General features: G+C 44.1%; 2 long non-coding RNA genes across 3 annotated transcripts in view; one reads left to right on the top strand and one right to left on the bottom strand.

Moving 5' to 3' along the window:
• LOC113972344 overlaps positions 1-18,411 on the top strand; it is a 257,652-nt gene that overhangs the window by 221,364 nt on the left and 17,877 nt on the right. For both annotated transcript variants that reach the window (XR_003535859.1, XR_003535860.1), the window contains exons 8-10: positions 12,666-12,755; positions 14,024-14,115; positions 16,024-16,176. This is a non-coding gene — a long non-coding RNA (uncharacterized LOC113972344). The remainder of the gene's footprint in view (positions 1-12,665; positions 12,756-14,023; positions 14,116-16,023; positions 16,177-18,411) is intronic.
• Positions 1,182-18,411, bottom strand: part of LOC113972345 — a 155,782-nt gene continuing 138,552 nt past the window's right edge. Inside the window, exons 15-16 of the long non-coding RNA XR_003535861.1 lie at positions 10,580-10,700; positions 1,182-5,494 (exon numbers count right to left, since the gene is read on the bottom strand). This is a non-coding gene — a long non-coding RNA (uncharacterized LOC113972345). The remainder of the gene's footprint in view (positions 5,495-10,579; positions 10,701-18,411) is intronic.

Raw genomic sequence — 18,411 nt, 5'->3', positions numbered from 1 at the left:
TTTTTTCCTCTTTCTGCCCCATATCCCCACGTCCACACAATCCTGCACACACTGCCTCTGCTTTTTTCTCCAGTCAGATGACCTTAGTTATGTCCCTCTCATTTTCCCTCTCTGAAGTTCCACCTCTAAACCTCCACCAAAGCCAAAACAAAACAAAACAAAAAACAAACAAAAACAACAACAACAAAAAAAAAGCCCCCAGCAAACAGGCTGGGATAACTCACCAAATCCCAAACTTTCTCTGATGAGGTGTTGCTAAAGACAGGGATCGCCACCAAAAAAGAAGGTTAAGCTCCAAGAGATCAAATAAAGTTGTCCTGTTCCCTTAATTCCTTTCAGAATTATTAAGTGAAGACTTGGGACATTTTCAAAAAAAGCAGGAATCCTTTTAGGAAAGGGAGAAGGCTCATGGCTTTGATGATTTGTTTGTGGTCAATAAGCAAACTAAGGGGCCAGTGTTCTTCATGACTTTTACATGAGCAAAATAGACAGTGAAAGGAAAGTGGAAATAAGAAAGGATGTGTTGAAGAAGGGGAAAGAACTCTCAATACTGCCAAAAATATGTATTTTTAACTGTTTGCCTCCCTGTGTGCAAGCAGTTAACCTTTCTGCTCTATCATAGACTGGAAATAGGAAAGATTTTCTGACTGTTTGTCCCATGCCTGTTTTCTGTGTTCCTTTGTGAGACCTTTATCAGGGAACTTGCTTGTCAGAGACACCAAAAGAAATACTCTGCACTATTCTTTTCCTTTCCATGGGGCTGTCCCAAGATAACCTCTACCATTCTTGATACTGGTTTCTAACAGCAAAGTGTTGGGTTGAACAAATGGGGAGCAACACATGCTGTCAAACCCCAGGGGGGAATGGTGGTTTTATTGCTGCCTGGTGTACAACAGGGATATAAAATCTAGCTGTCCAAAATCTGGAATCTGATTGCTCTTTGGATCACTGCTGATGCACCCTTATACCCTTATAGCAAGGACACTGCTCAGGTTTTCTTTTATATTTTCCCCCTCCTTTTTTCCCCCAGGTTGCTTTAATCTCTAATATCAGCAATAATCACCGTGGCATTGTTGCCTTGGCATTCTTGAAGAGTTAGGAGTGGACTGTAATTGAAGAGTTCATTACCAAGATCAGTTGGCTCCTTGATTACAGTGGCAAGGTGAAATATATATCCTCACCAAAAAGCAACTGCTAAACCTTTAGAGAAGTCACCCACTTTTCACTCTTTTTCATTAGGACCCCGACAAGCTTGTCAGCAAAATTAAAGGTATGTCATTCACATCGTGCATGCATTGCAAAGGACTATAAACCTGCCAACCTCTTTGATGAAATAAAAGGGTTTTATTTATGATTCATGTAGGAATATGAGGTTATTTTTATTCTGTCAGTACACTAATAATCAGACAAGAGCTCAGGAAATGAGAAGGCAAACTGACAGGGAAGGTTCTGATAAAGGGGAACCCTCTAGGGTATTTTGCCCCCTTTGTAATCTCCTCTTTAGTGCGAGGTTATAAGCATGGCATAGCATGATCTTGCAACTAGCTTGGCTCACAGGAACAAAGAGAGTGACTACCTAGCAGGACTTGAGGTATAATTCCACCAGAAAAAGAAAATACTTCCACCAGAGAGGTCTGCATTGCTGCACTGATGCGAACAGGAACTCCCCATCCGTTTTTCCAAGAGCACAGTGAGTTGTAAAGAAACCCTTCTTTTCTACTTGCTTTCCTACTGGGCAACATAACCAATCTTCCCAACAAAAGAAAAGAGACTGTAAACCTCCTACAGAGCCACTGCAAATTTGTTACCTGTTTGTTTTATACTAATTTTTACGGGACCCAAAGCTGGGCATTTTTCCAAGCGCTCCCAGTCCGGCTCAACATGAGATAGAGCAGCACAGAAAAGGGAGGATGGGGAAGTCCCTGGTCAACATTCATGCCAGCAGAGGAGCTAAGTAGCAGGCTCCATTTCAAACCGTGTCTTCCCCTGGATGTTTCAAGTGTCTTGGCAGTTTGAAGCTGCTTTAGTTGCGTCCCAGCTCGGCAGAGCTTCTGGAAGTGCGTTCCGTGCTCCTCGGTGTAAGCTGTCATTCATCCCACGAGCACAGCCATGATTATGGAAACACTCCTCGTGAGTAAAAAGGGATCACTGTGTTAGCTGGCTGGCCTTAAGTACGGTGGTTTGCTGAACAGTGGTGTGCTGGCAGGAAAACACAGCCTAGCAAAATATATGCAGGATGAAGTGAAACAAAGTTCACCGGAGGAAGGAAAATAATACTAATCCTTCATTCAATAAGCAGCGAGTTAAGTACATTCTGCGTGTGGAAGAAATGTAAAAGCCAAGGGAAGAAAGCACACACATAAAGGTGATGGGACTGCCTTCCTCTCTAAAGACAACATATGGGGCATTTAGGTATTAATAACACGGGGAGTTATACCCAAGCTGCTCACACGAAGGTTTAAGGTTTCACAGAGTTTCAGGGTGTTTGAATTCCCTCTAACCAGAGAATCCCCTGGAAGTGAGGGACAGTCCTAACTTTTCCACAGATTGGTAAATCAGTGAACAGACATGCAGAGGATAACAACCAGTGTTTGAGATGGGATTATAGTCACCCTGCAGTGCTGTCATCTCTGTGGTAATTTTACGTATTCAAACTGGAACCTCACAAAGGTTTGGACTTGGCTACGTGGGGCTGGCTCTGTAAAGGTGATCCAGGTATCAGAGATACACCGAGCAGATACAGTCTGGTTGTTGGACCTAAAACTGGTCTCTGTGGTGGTTTTGGGATACTCCAGAGTGACACCTTCCAGGCTCTTGTTGCTTGCCCTGTGCCATCCTACTGATGCTGAGATTAGGGGTAATTTGTAAGGCATGTGTTTCTTTTAATGGAAATCATAAATCACAGAGGGCCTCAGAGAAATATAGAGCCTGACTGCACTGCTGCCTACAGCGTTTTACCTGTTCCTTTTCTTTGCCTCACAGTGCTTTCTGGGTAGTCACTTGCTTTCTTTTCCCATGGATAGACATGGAATCTGCCTTTCTTCTTGTTAGTGTGGAGATTTTCCATCGTTTGTTTGTTTTTGCTACAGCAGAAGGATTTATAACAGTTTGAAATTCTTGATGGCAAAACCTGCTGCCGTTAGCAGGGGAGCTTGAGGACAGAGGCAGTACTTGAAAGTATTTGAAAATTAGATGTCAGGGGCTGGAAGTGGCAGGATCCTGCTGTTTGCAGAACACTTGGTGCTCGTCCTTGCTGAAAATCTGGCCAACTGGCGAGAGCCAGCCGGGTTTTTGACTACTCTGTGATGTTGAAAGGACACAGAGTAGCCTCAAGGTGCTGCTGTCCCTTTAAAAACCTCCTTCCGTCTGTTGACTCGGTGATTTACAACAAAGCATAATTTCATTTCTCTCAGCTAATTACGAACCGCTCCCTTCCAAACTCTTGATCTTTTCACACAGCCGAAGGCATCGCTTGCAAAGCAGGCCCAGGATTTGGGAGCCTGCACCGCTATTCCCGTGGCAGCCGAGTGCTTCTCCTTGTCCCTGCCGAGCCTGCCATTGTGCTGGGAAGTGGAGCAGGTAACTATTCCATCAGTCCGAGGTTTCCTTCTCGTGGAGCACGGAGGTTCATTATACCCACTTTATCAGCAGTACGGTTTACTGCCGAATCCATGAGAGATATTCATGTGAAACATGAGCAGAGAGAGAGGCATTGCATCTTTTCATTAATAAGCCCTCTTCTGGGATCCGGCATTAGTGAGATTCAGCGGATCATAGAGCACAGGGGTATCATTTTTACATGATTACTCTAAATTCTTAAACCAGAGGCTTAAGAGAGAGGCTTCTCACAAAGGCAGCTGTGGGAATTGTTAAATGATTGGCACAGCACTCATGATGGGCTGAACCACTCCGGGTACCTCCAGTCATGGGGGGTACCAGCAGGCGTTTTATTACCTGCCATCGAGGGAAAAGTGGGAAAGAGGGAGTGTATCAGACAGAGGAAGACGTGCTAACCCTGCAAAATATCCCTGTAGTTCTGTCTCTCCTCCTGAACAAAACTCTTGCCATAATAGCGATGCAGGGCATCATCCCACTGCACAGGTTAAGCTGTTCCCTTCCCTTCCCATGTCTTCCTTGTGTCTATGCTTATTTTTAACCTGTCTGATCTCACCTTCATTAGTGTGGCTGCTGAAATAATCCCCCTGCAACCTCCACCCCCAAATAATTAACTTTTGACTGGGCAGAGGGTCATTTAATTCCACCAAACACGACACTCCTGAGATATGTTGTCTACACAGGATAAACCTTGGGTGGCTCAGAGCAGTGGTAGACAGCCAGCAAACCTCTGCTAGGTTGTGAAGGGATGGCATTTACAACAGAGAAAGGCATCTGTGCATTCTGGAGACCTACATTGTCTTTCTGATGTCATATTTCTTCTGTGATTTCATGTAATTCCATCCAAAATCCCTGCATTCCACTCCCACCGTCGTAGCTGCTCAGTCCCGTCCTGCTGGGCTGCATTCAAACCAAAATCAGGAAGTTGATGTGGCTGAAATAAAAACTCTTTTTTTTTTTTCCCTCCCTGGATTAGTTTTCAGATGGATAAGTTCCTCAATCAGTTCCAAAATACAGATGCACAAATGCTTATCCCAGCGTGAGAAAAGGGACCCCACAGGGACCGAAGGGACTGGGCTGCTTCTGTCATTGACAGCCAGAAGTGTTGGCTGAGCTGTGGCTTCCAGTCCCCATTTAGGAAATGGAGATAACAGTAATTCCTTATTTCTTGACTTCTTATGGTGGGGAAAAGTGTCAGCGTTTGCCACATGTGTTTGCATTTGTCCATGGAGCTGGATCATAGAGCAGGCATTAAATCCATGCAGGCTGCACTGCCTGGGAAGGTCGGTGTGCAAGGAATGAGGCACCAAGGAACACTTTTAGTGGGAGATAAACTTCAGAATTGATACAGTGAGTGAAAGTGTGATGCTGAACTGCAAACCACGACCTGTGAAGCCTCAGTGCTCTCTTCCTGAATCCGTACCTGTCCTAAAGCCCCTGCTCTGACAGCAACAACTGCCAGAGTCTTCCCAAGGTATTGTTAACTCTGGAAGAGGAAGGTGACCACTGCTCCCTTTACATTTCTTTGGTGAGTGGTAGCAGGAAAACTTTTCCTCAGTTATTTCTCCAACATGTTGAAGTCCAGTTGCGAAAACCTCCCGCTTCCCAGTCAGCCTGATCCTGACTGAAAATAGCTAGAGATTGTTTTGAGCTCCCAAGTTTAAAAGCGAGGAGAAGGAGGAGGTGAAGGAAAAGGAGAAGACCAGACCAGACCTATAAAAGCAGTAATCCATACTGGAGATTTCTGAGGTCTCCTGCCATAAACTACTTTCAGCCTTGGTGTAAATCCATCAATTTTCAGGTTTTTAGTTACAATTGATTTTAGGCAGAGATGCCCCTCTTTCAGAAGCCACCTTTCAATCTACTGCTTTCTGCAAGTCTGAAAAGAAAAAGAAAAACAAGAACCAAGAAGGCGAGGTCATGTGGGGGGCTGAGAAATCCAGATCAAACAGTAAAGAACACCCGATTAGAAGCCAACGCATTTCTCTTTTCAGTATCTCTGAAATTGTTTGGCAGACTTAATTAGAAACAGGTGCAAGCTATAATATTTATTGCAACAATGCATCATTTTTGTCTGTTTCCAAGGTCATTGTTCCAGCCAATAGGAAGCCAGCAACCCACAGGGAGTATAACTTAGTCTATATGGGTAAAACGTGAATTACTTAACCCTTTATCTAATGGAATGAAATACAACGTTGCACAAAGAGCAACGCCGGCAAAACAGAAAATCCTGGGAGAAATCTTTCCTGATAACAGGTTTCAGTGAAGTAAGTGACATCACCAGCTGAGCTAATAGTGAGCCTTAGGTAAAATGGAGTAGGTACAGATAAGGAATGAGGAAAACACATTTGTTTTTTTTTTTACTACTGCTCTTTCAAAGGCCTGGGTTTATGTAGAATTTGCTGCAGTGGGAGACCATGATTGCATGTTATCTGGCGCCTCCTGTACAGCTGGGTCTCATCCGCGGCGTTGGGATGAGCTCAGCAGTGGATTTCTTTGGATATGTCTGTCTCCAGAGGGATGGGGCTGCAGATGCACCTGTACTGAGGCACCCAGGCACGGCCTCTGTGCACTGCCAGGTGAGCGTGCCAGGCATTTCAAGCGAGAGGAGCCTCAGAGAGAACGTTGTTGATCCTTCCCGCCTTTCAAAGCTGCAGATTTGGGGAGACGAGCTCCGTGCGCTTCTCCCTGTCTGAGGGAGAGCGTCCCAAACAGGGCTCACCCAGTCCCACAGCAGTTCTGTTGGTTAACAGCGACAGTGCCCTTGGTTACAAAAAAAAAGCCCCATTTTCAAAGCCTCCACTTAATTCCCTCATGTGAGTTTTTCTCATAATCTTTGCATGACTTCTTTGTGCTTCCGTGCTCATTTGGGAGTCAGGATCTTCTTTTAAATTCTATTTTACTCCTTTTAAATGTGACAAATATAAATAGGGAAACAAAGCAGCAAACGTTAATAGGAGAGATGTGTGAAATTGGGGCATTTTTGCCTTTTTTGCAAAAGCCGCAGGAAGTTGCCAATATTTCTGCAGACGGAAACTATTTTTTCCACCTTCAAATCATCACACAGCGTAAAATCTGTGGGTATTTGTGTGTCTTTGGATAGATGCAGGAAAATACAGACTGTCTCTTGAGAACTGACTCACTCTGGGCCCTTCCTTGTTCTTTTGGCACCCACAGCTCCCTGAAAGACACCTCAGCATCAAGTCCTCACCTCTGCCCAGGTTAACTGGCCTGTGTCTGCAATCAATTACTAATGTTATGTGTGATCCCAGGAACCATTCTTAAGAAAGCATCATCTGTCCATTAAATTCAGAAGTAAAATAATCCAAACACATCATATTGATGGATTTGAGATTGAATTCTGAGGGAATGTTTAGGGAGAGGCAGATCCTCCAGTCAGTTTTAGAGAGCTCAACAGAAGAAAAGATTATCTTTAAAAAGGACCCCTTCTCCCCAGCACCCACAGCAATGTCCCAGCACTAAATTCTTGGAAAGTTCAGACGTGGTTGGAAACTTTGCAGCTCAGCATCCTTGCTGATTTGTTCCCTTCAGTGGTTTTGCTATCTCACACTTCTTAACTGAGCTTGGCTCATGGCTTGCAAATCCTTTTAGTGGTGGGCTGGTGCACTTGTACATCAGCCTGTGCATCACAGCTCTGCTCAGATAATCTGATTCTAGAGGAATTTGTAAAATCCCCTGCTCTGTCTCTCCTCCTCCCCAGAAGCAGAGGGCTCGTGCAGGGCTGCTCTGAACCTGGGAATCTGTCACGATCTTCCAGCCGAGGCTCTTTGCCAACGTGTCCCAGGTGTGCACAATGAGGAGCACAAGGAAAACAAGGAGATTGTAGTTGTCCAAAGCCTGCTAGGATGGCAGCTGCCATCCTGTGGATGCATCCCTGTGCCAGGGAGCCAGGAAAATTAGGGCAGGGCATCAGAGAGCCTCCCTGCACTTGTACAGGCATTTCAAGCCCTTCAGGAGTGCCCAAAGTGAATAAATGTGTGGGGACAGGAACAAGCAAGCAAGGAATGAGTGAGGGAGCTGAGCAACACGTGGAATAACCACTTGGGACTTACAGGAACACACTGGGGACAATGGGAATGGTGATCCTGAGAGGCTCTGCTCAGTCAGGCTGTTTTGCTTTGTGTCCCAAGTGCTAAGCCATACTGGGATTGTATTTAACTGGGAATCAGGCAGCTCAAGTTACAGGTGAACAGCTTCAGTCTTGGGACATTTCTGCATTGTACTTAACTGAATAATACCTTCCCTTTCTTCTTTTTTTTTTTTTTTTTTTGCTCATTGATCAAGCTGCTTTTGAGAAAAGTGATACTTTGCATATCTGGCTAAGTGCTGTTAACAGCCTCTGCCTGCGGTTTGTTAAAATTAAAAAAAAAAAAAAGAAAAAGAAAAAAAAAAAAGAAGTGTGATCTTGCTGGAGAAGTAATTTGCTTCTCTCCAACCAATGATGGCTTGCACTTTATGCAAATTGGTATCTAGGGACAACAAATCCCATTTAATACATATGCATAGTTCATAAAAAAAACGACGTGAGAGAAAGAGAAAAAAGATAAAGCAACGAGTCAGCAAAAGAACAGGTTCCGAGGAAATTTATTGTCCCAAATTGGACATTTGTAACAGATGATGTGAACAAGTGTTAACTTTGTTTTCAGCAGCTCTTCACGTACATTCACTAGACATCACACAGATTATGTTTTAAGGATCTGAACTGTAATAAAAAAAAGTGTCTGTGGGCTTTGGAGTGTTGTGTTCCATATGGTTGGGGAAGTGCGGAGTTATTGCGACAAGCATCTTGTGAAGCTCATTACGCACGGCGGTGTGAGATGCGAATTGCTGTGCATCGCTATAGGGTACGTACATGACATCCCACAGTCAGCAGATAGCAACTGGAAATGAAAGATATGAAGGCACAGAGTACAGCTTCAGGGAACATGTTAGACAAAACATCTGCTGGTATCAGAAAGCTGCATTATCAGATCATTGTGGCCATGAATTTTTTATAAAGAGTTTTTTTTCTTTTTTTTTTTTTTTTTTTAAAGCTGCAACTTTGAAAGTGACATTTTGCGAGAAAGTTTTTGATTGAAGTGTGATGTCAGGAGAAAGGCCAGTCTAGTTTATTATCTGTGTAAGAGCCAATATTGGCAGCCTGAATCAGCTCCTTTCTCCAAGCAGTTGAGTTGGCCATTCATGTACTACAAGAGCTGTTTCTTGACGGCTGATAAAAACTCGACCCGGGTCACAGGTTGGAGCTTTAGTGCCAAACTCCTCAGCCAGGAGGTTTCAAAGTTTTTGCTCCCATGGTGTGGCTGGGGCTGCTGAACAAAATTCACCCAAGAAGCAGAACCCTTCTGTTCAGAAGGTGGAGCAAAGCAAAGCAAAGCTCAGCATCCTCACCTAACTCCCCCTTGGGTGGGACCTGCGCAGCCTCCGGGTACCTTGTCCCCGCTGCTGTGCTGAGAATCAGCTGCTCTGTCAGGGATGGCCATGACTAAAAAGTCCATCACATGTTTGTTGCTTGCAGAACCTTCTTAGCCCCACAGGCTGTTTTTTGGGAGTGTTGCCCTGCTCAGAGGGGCCTCCTACCTACTTAACGTTCCTGACGGTTCTGAGGGCAGCGAGATGGCACAAAATGTATGTGCATGGTATAACTATTTATGTTAAATGGACAGGCATTTTCCATCCTTTCACCTTTCCTGACCCAGCTGTGACTTTTCCTGCAGCAACAGGTACCAATGGAAAACCTGTCTCTGGTTTATCTATGGATGGTCTCTCTCTCTGTTCAGTCAACTGCCTCAAAAGTGCATCCCAAAGTGAGCAGACTGATTTCCTGAGCTGATCCATGAATAGTTGCCTCAAAGAAAAGACCAAAATTACCCTGATTTTTTTGGTTTTTCTAAACCTTCTCCCTGTTTATGTGTAAGAGGGTGGGAGAACGGAGGGACATGTCCAAAAGCATCATTATTTATGAAAGGATTTAGTTGTCGGCAGCAATTTTTTGTGTAATGCTGTTCATTAATGTAATGGGGCTGCAGATAAAGCCAGAGATGGTTCATCCTCTGTCACTGGTACTTAAAGAGCCTGGAAGTAAGTGAGGGGTTGTGCTGGGCCGACCTGTTGCTGAACAAGGCAATCATGAGGTGAGGAATAGAGCTGCTGAGAGCAGCTCCCTGGGATGAGCCCACCCAGGGCACAACTGGAACATCCTTTTCCCAACTGCTGCCTTGGAGTAGCATTTAAAACCAGCAGGTGTACAGGACATGCAGATCCAGGTTTGGCTGTGCCGCCTACCTAGACAGGAACTACATCAGGAAGGTAATTCAGTGTTCTTGCCATTGTATAAAAATAACCCTAATGGGTTTTTGTGATTGCTTCCTTGGGATGAGAGGTTTAGAAAATACTTAAAGATAAATTTAATGAAAAAAGAAGCAGATCAAAGCTGAGTAGTTGTTTGCTGTTTTGTTTTTTAAAACCTGTTTAATTAGAGTTTGGAGGTTGGAGGTTTACTATGAGTGGAAATTTTGATTTTAACTTGCTCATGTATCTGGAAATGAAAAGCTGAATGTGGGTCTGCATTTCCCAGAGGCATCTCCACTTGACTGGCTTCAGGTGTGAAGCTCCAAACCCTGGGATGCTCTGGTTTGGAGGGGGATGAGAAGGAAATCTGACCTTATCTGAATTTCAGTAATCAAGGACATCTTTATAGCTGTAAAAATGGGAATCAGAGCCTGCTGCATTTTTAATATTCTTTAAAAGAGTGAAAAGCTCCTTTATCTGAAGCTCAATGTTCCTTTACTGGCTGCACACCCACACCTGCAGGGAGTCCAAGGAAGACTCTCCATTGGATTCCCACTGCTTAGTGGGAACTCGCCTGGGCAAGCTCATCTCTCCACACTGGAGATGTCTTCCTCTGTACCTGTGTCCCAGCATCCTGGTAGGAAACTGTGTGTACCTGGAGTCAGGAGACTGGCAGGACTAGAGCCCCTCAAAATGAGACATCAACCAAATTTCTTCTTAACTGTTGTCGTATGCAGTGACCCAACACTGAGCAAAAATGAGTCCTGCAGTCAGTCCTGTGTGTACAAAGCAAGCGGAAACATTTAAGTGCCTCTTTGGGCAGGCAGTCAGGTACTGCTTCATCTGCAAGCCAATATATCAGCATTTCCTAATGGGTCTGTGCTAGTGCAGTAACCAGGCTTTTAACTGCAGAGGCTGAAACGTGAACGTATAGCCCATCCCCTCCCTTTTTTCCACCTTTGCTTTTAGTTTGGGTTTTCACCACATTTGAAAGATTTTGTTGGCTGTTCTTCAACTTTTCTCTGTCTCTGTGTGCTCTCCCTGGTAGCAAAACTATTTCTAAACAGGTGAGTGTTTCAGAGATGGAATAGGTATGATTTCTTATAGAGCATGTCTGCATGGACATACACAAACACGCACACACGTGCATATGTACATGTAAATTTGGCAATGTATATAAAAATTCTGCCCCATCTCCAGCTGGCTGGAATATGGGAAGCTTGTCCCTGGCACAGGCAGTGTGTGCAGTCAGCAGAGCAAGCAGAGGGGGCAAAGAGCTGGCACTGCGATGTGGCGGGAGAGCAGGGAAGAATATATGGACATGCAGCTAACGAGAAGGGAAGGGAAGTGGCTGCAGGGGAAAGAGATATAATGGGTCCCAAATGTGGCAAGCACATATGCTGCCATACAGCAAATGCAGAGTGCCACCACTAGTGACAAGTGGATTGCACCTAAGGAAAACAGCTGTGCCAAGCGCCCAAGTCCACAGTCAGCCTCCCGACCCTGCGTCTGCCCGGCTGATGTGGATTAGACTGGTCAGGTCTGGGAGCCTCTCTGAGCCCACATTCCACAGGAATAATGGCTCAGTACAGCTCTGAAATACCCCTTGCACGGCTGCCTGGTTTGCATTTGCAATCTTGCATTTGTGAGGTTGTTTTATTTTGTTTTATCCTACTTAATTTATTCTGCTGTGCTCAGTACCACACAAACACTTTGACTGTCTGTGTAGATCATTGCATGGTTTAGTGCAGTTCTGTGTTACAAACCCTCCCACATAACCCTATGATTTGTTAATAACTTTTCTGTTTTGAAGAAACACCCTTTGACACCTAAGCTGGATCTCCTGTTCTTAGGCATAAATATAATTGTCCCCGGTGAAGAGCATCCCTCTGACTGGTCCTATCTGCTCTGTATATATTTGAATATATAAAATATTAATAAATGATGCCAAATGTTTAATCATATCCGTTTGACTCTATGAGAGTCGGTGTCTGTAGGCTTTCTGTGTTAACTGCTTCTGTGATATCTACATACTGCTGACTTGTTGTTGATCTCAAGTTTTTAAAGCAAAATAAAACTGAGGTTTGCAGTTTGATTTGAATTAATCAGGTCTGATTAGACAGGAACAGATCAGGCTGCTCTGGAAAACACCGAATCTCTCTAATTCAATTTTATGTGTTATTCAGAAAGAAATAGCTCATAGCTTAAGTGAAAGTGCTATTTATTTAACACTGGGTTTTTTTCAGAGTGGGGCATTATGATGATGATCAGGGTGTAGGAAAGAAAGCATTTTATTCTATGAAAAAACAGATATTTTAGAATGGAGTCACCTGCTGGTAGATCTCATAAATGTACATAAAAAGATGCTTCCCAATATTATTAGTTTGTTTTTTTCTCCACCTCACCCTGACTGTCCATCTAGAAGCTTTGATAGCTGAAGCCACAAAACCAGAAGACTGTATTTAGTTTAATAAGCCAATTTAAAGAGAAAGGTTGGAATTATGTATGGCAGAGGACAATTATGCAAACTAAATGATTTTTCAATTAATAATGAGATCCATGAAAGGCAAAGGAGAAAGGACCCTCCTCTCAGGAGGAGAAGGCTCGTGGCTCCCTGTGCACACCAGGGTGTGCAAGGGTTGGGATGTGGAGGGTCAAGGCAGGGGCAGCTCCCAGCCAAAACCTGAGGGGCTCTGCTGATGGTGGGAAGTCCACAATGGGAATTTTGCTTTCCTAAACAGGTTCTCCTCTGATGGTGTCCATCTCACAGAGCTCTCTTAGGAAGCAGCAAGTGGACCTGGGCCGTGTGAGCACCTGCCAGGATGTACACTGTGAGTACAGTGCTGGAGGTGTGGTAATCCCAACCCAATTCCCTTCCTCCTCACCCTCTGGAAAACAGGCCGGAGACACACAAGCCTAACTCCAGAGCCACCAGTTTGGCTTTTTCATGCAGCTTTTATCCTTCTTTTAAATCCCTGACTGTTGTGTGCCTTGTGCCAGAGCAACAAGCCATATGTTAAAGATGGTAAAGAGCAAATACTTCGCAGCCAGTACCAGCATGTGGAGTCAGGGGGAAGCAGGAATGACGCTGGGAGAAGGGGGAAGGAGTGATTATCTGGTAGTGATTATTCGGGAGGGCAGTAGTGGGAGGTGCTGTAAGTGACAGGGATTCACTACAGGACGCAAATCACTTAAGGCAAAGCCATTAGGATCAATTTAAAATACCAAAGAGGGAGGCTAAAGTGACAATAGCATATTTTAATTGAAATCACAAATATCAGTCTGCAAGATATGGTTTAAAAGACCGGGCAGAGTTACTTTATCTGAACAGAGGAAAAAGTTTTCCCTTTTTTATTAAAAAAAAATGCAGAGATCCAAATGGAACTATGTTTTTTTTAAAAAAATTTAAATCCCATTTATATTTTTTTCCTATTTTAATATTCTCTTTTCTCTTGATGGCCATGTTATAAATGGAATTAACTACATTACTAATGCTTTTAATTTGATTTTAATAGAGCCTAGGGCTGAAGCATGGAATCAGCGTGTGTCCCATTAAAGGAAAAATACAGTTACAGGGACAATAAATAGCATGTCCAGATAAACACATTTATGCCTTAGTTTCATTTATTGAGCTAAGTAGCCCATGTACAGAGACTGGGGTTTTTTTCAGACACTTTTCCAAAGCTGAAGTCCATATGATGAGATTGTTACTGGTTTTGGCAGCAACAAAGTGAACTTGGTAAAAGAGCCTGGCATGGAAATCCACCGAGTTCTGACATATTCCATTTGCTCCAAACTCTTTGATTTCTGCTCACAGAATCTGACATGTGTTGGGCACTGACCTTGCTCTTTTAAATAAGCTTATTTTAGAGGACCTTTGCAGAACACTGTGTGTTTGGCCTCGATGTAAGCTGTTAGGGAAATGTAGTACAAACACAGAAGTTGTATGTTTTGAATGCCAGAGATGTTGAGCTGCAGAGCAGTCAGTAAAAGCCGTACTTCTGACTCCTTTCTGTGCTCTTAACAAGTGTCCTTAAAGAAAAGAAAAAATTATTTATCCTGCATTTGTGTGAAGGTTTCTTTGTTTATTTATTTTTAGCACGAAGTTCAGGACCAGACTTCTTTTTCAGCCTGAAATATTCCTGTTGGGCTCTCAGACACTCAGTGGAGTGAAAGCAAACATTTTGAAAAGTAACTGATTGTCCCAGGCCAGAAATCCCAGAGGGTCAGTCTCAGATTCACCCCTCATAAATGTCTCTGACTAGAGGCACTGGGATACAGGAGGGAGTTCCCCAAAACTTGGCCTTTCCTTTATGGAACAACCCACTTCACTCAGTGTGTTCCAAGAAGAGCCACAACCTTCAGTGTGGAGCTTTGATTTCCATTTGTCACAGGGGAGCAGCTGGTATGAAAGTTCACAGTCAAAGTGCTGCAATCTTGCAAATGCCAGCTTGCAGCACTGTGCAGGGAAACAAATCACTGGGCCCCAACATGGCAACAACTCTAATGAGAGAGGGATTGAAATACGTAGAAAAAAATTCCCTGCATTCAGCCTCTACCTGCTCAAGTCACTAAAAACTCCTGTCAACAGCAAAAGCAGAAAGAAACTTGGAAACACACTTGAGATGTTGATGTGGCAGACACACTCCTGCACCCTTTACTTGGGCTTTGAGGTTTGGAGCCTGGAAATTTAATCAGCTGGAGAATGTGTCCCTGGAAAGGGTCGTTGAGTTTAGCCATATCTGAGTAAGTGGCAGTAATATTCTACACATAGGAAAACAGGGATCGAATGGCAAAAATAAATGTGAATTTGAATTTGTGGTCGTGTGTAGCTCTTCAGGACAAAAGCTGGCTCCATGAGCAGCAAGGAGAGGGAGCAGGGCTGTGCCAGAACATTAATAACCCTCTTCCTTGGCCCATGGACAGCTCTGCACACTGGATTCCTCTCAGAGAGCTTGGCTCAGTTGGCTTCCCAAGCACACAGGAAGGGCATGAAGACCTGTCTCTGTTGACACTGGGTTAAGAGGCTGTGAGGGTTTGACGTGGAACATTTCCTTGGCTAAAGGAGTCAGGAGTGAATTTTTTTACCTCTCTCTGCAAACCCCTCTCCCTGATTCAGCGGCAGTGAAGGGAAACCCTCCTGTTGCCATGAATAATTCATCTCCAGCACATACACGGGGTTCAGAGCTTGACCCAGACAGTTTTTTAGGGAAACAAGTGAGCATCATGCCATCATTGCCAGTGCTGGTGGCTGCTCCATGTAGGATGAGCTGGAGCTGTGCCATCAGTCAGCGGGAGGGACGGCAGAGCTGCTGCCCCTCCTGCAAAGGGGGTCTGCCTGAAATTCCCTTAACCGTCACTCACAGCCTTGTTTTTTCAGGGAAATGGCTTTTATTTGTTGTGGATTCTTCATACGGAACAAAAACTAAATAATGTTACATATTCTGGGTTCTGGGTAGATAAAAATTGAAAGGGCTGGGGTGTTTGTGCAAGTGGAATGATAGTGACAAGCACCACATGAGGTCCCCGAAGATGGTGTCAGGGGACTCGATCCCCCACAAAATGATGAAAGACTCTGATGTAATGGTGTTTTGTGAAACAATTCGAACACAAATGCCACTTTCCTTCCCATTAACAACTGGCTGCCATTGTACCAGGATTTTTTATTTTTTTGATATGTATTTTGAGCACACTGAGACCAAAAACTTCCATTGTGATAGTGCTGCAGGAAGGTTGTGGTGCACTAAGAACTGAAATGCAAATCACACTTAGACACAACCTCCTGCTGAGGCCCAAATTTTTATAGATCAGGTTCTGCAGTCCTGATGAAGAATCAGTGATCTGCCTTTTCTGGGATTCACAAATTAGCTGCAGTCTAAGGTATCATTTCCTACGACAGAACTGTAACTTGCCAGATGAAAGTTTGTCACTGAAGACAGTTCCCTGATTTTCCACTAATTTTTCCAGCTGTAGTGCCACTAAGGATCCTTTCCCACACAATGCCAAAATCACAGCTCCCCACTCTGCAACATGCTCTTGCTGAATATAAACATAGTGTATATATTGATCCTCTTCCCCTTGCTTTTTTTTCTCCCCCAGTGTGCAGATGGTAAAACATTGCCTGCCATGAACTTCATGATGCAAAAAAAAAAGAAAGAAGAAAAAGCTGTGGTTTGGAAGCTGCTGGATAGCAAACTGCAGGCTGGGAATGTGGCTGCTGAAACCACTGCAAGGATAACAGGGCATACACAGGTTTGTGGATAATTCTGTTTGCTAATTGCTCATGAAATTTCACGTAAGGAACATCCAATTTGTTATAACAGGTAATATTATAATAGAGTTTTGCTTTCTAGGGTGGCTTTTTTATTATTATTACTGTTATTATTTTTATTGCTGTCATTACAAATACAGGGCTCTCTGTGACTGGAAGAACACTTTACAGAGAGGTTGGGGCAGTGCTGTGAGGCAGCACAGGATGTTTTTAGCCATGGACATGGCAGCAGTAACAGCCATGTCTCCAGGCCCTGCTGTATCCCAGGACAGGACGTGTTCCTGGTTGGGAGAGGACAGGTTCCCCTTCCGAGGCTCCATGCCTGCTCCTGCCATCCTTGAAGCACAGGATCCATGACCAGCCCACATCAGGTACATAGGAAAGTTAAAGGAGGCAGATCCTGCCCTCCTCTTCTAGAAATGGAGTACAAACCCATTTTACAGGGCATCTGAATGACAGCAACGCTCAGTTCTTTTGAGCTGGTACCTTAAACACAAGGAGGGAGCTCTGTTTCTCAGTGCCCTGATCCACTGAGGCCTCCCAGCAACTGTTCTGGTCACCCCTTTCCCTTCCAGCTATTTAGAGGTTCGTGACTCTGCAAAAATGTGCTGAAAATTACCACCAAGCTCAGAGCCGAGTCCCTCCGGTTTGCATCCACTTGCCATCCTGCAACTTTAACTAGTTCTACTACTTACTACTAATTAGCTACCAGCTAATACTAATAGCTACCAGTGCTGCAGCATTTCGGAGTTACACACACATTAATGAGAAGGAGCATTTGTTGACGGCCATGGAGGGAGTTGTCTGTGTGCAGCATTTCAGGGGTCCCCGTTGCTGTAATGTTTGATTGCCTCCTCCGGTAATTACCATTGACACCAAGCACGTTTTTCATAGGTCTCACTTGGCTGTGCAGAGCTGAAAGACATATTGGGCTCTGTGCTGAAGAGAGAAGAGGCCAATAATACTATATTTCCCAGTAACATCCCTTCTTCTCCTCACTCCCCTCACACGGTGCCAAGGGACGGATTCAGCTCTGCTGCCGCGCTTTTCGGTGCTTTGTTGTCCTGCACGAAACTCCCTTTCACTACTTTTTGAATATGTACAGAACAATTTAATCATTTTAACTTAAAGTCAATTGCCTCCTTCATTTGGGAATATGAAGGTAGTTAAAATGCTACAGAAATTTGGCACACCAGCAGTAAGTTAACTCTGGTGGGCCTTTCCGTGCCTATGTAAAAGAGGGTGCATAATGGGAATTAAAGCAGAGGGAATATGGAGAAATACAGGCCCCTTGTAACTCTTGCAGGGAATATGAGCACATGGCTGGCGCTTCTTTAGGAATAGCAATTGCCTGTTTGGAAAAAGAGGTGCTGGGGAATGTCCCTGTCTCCCTGGTCAGCTTCCTGACTGCACTCTGCAGAGAGAGGCACGCGTTGCACATCCAGCCTGGGGCTCTGGCTCAGCCTGGCGCTGCAAAGGGAGCTTTTTCCATGTGCTACTGTGGAAAGGAAGCTGCTCTCACCCTCACCCTGAGGAAGATGAGCTATAGGAATATACAAGGGGCTTTTTTTATAGCTCGGGGGCCAGAAGGGGAAGCAGTGGTCATGAGCAGAGACTGGAAGTTGGCTTGTTAAGTAAATCTCAGGCTGTAGCTGGTTTTAATTTATTTTTTGTTTTATGTGCAGGAGACTAGGCCTTGCAGGCCTGGCTAATATCAAAGCCTGGGAGTTTGTAGATTTTTAATCAAGGTCCACTTTGGGGGGTTCTGCTTTCGGGGCTTGTGGATGTGTAGGATTTTTTTTGTCGTGTTTTTCTTTTTTTTTTTCTTGCTGCAGTGTCTGGATTTCTTTAGTTCAACTTTTCCATTCTTCAGACTTGAGCCAAGTGAGCGATTTCAAATTACCCAGCACTTTCCAGAGAGGCCTTTTTTGTTGTTTGTTTTTTTGGTTTGGGATATTTTTTTTTTTTTAAGCAGACTTGCAGTCCAGTTTCTCTGAAAATCCCAGGTGGTGTCACAGTCCTACCCCATTGCCTCTCACTAATTTGGCATTCTTCACACGGTCTAAATAGTTTATTGTTCATCAAATCTGTAGGAAAGGAATTTTATATCAATTTTTTGTTTGTTTTGTCCCTCTGCTGGCAGGAAAAGTAAATCCCAAAGTATTTCAGCAGGTGCTATTAATATGCAAATAATGGAGAGTACACTAGGTCTAATA

The sequence above is a fragment of the Neopelma chrysocephalum genome, unplaced genomic scaffold, assembly GCF_003984885.1.
Source record: "Neopelma chrysocephalum unplaced genomic scaffold, ASM398488v2 Primary Assembly neopelma1_91, whole genome shotgun sequence".
In the NCBI taxonomy this organism is placed as follows: Eukaryota; Metazoa; Chordata; class Aves; order Passeriformes; family Pipridae; genus Neopelma; species Neopelma chrysocephalum.
This window is presented reverse-complemented; position numbering and strand designations above follow the sequence as displayed.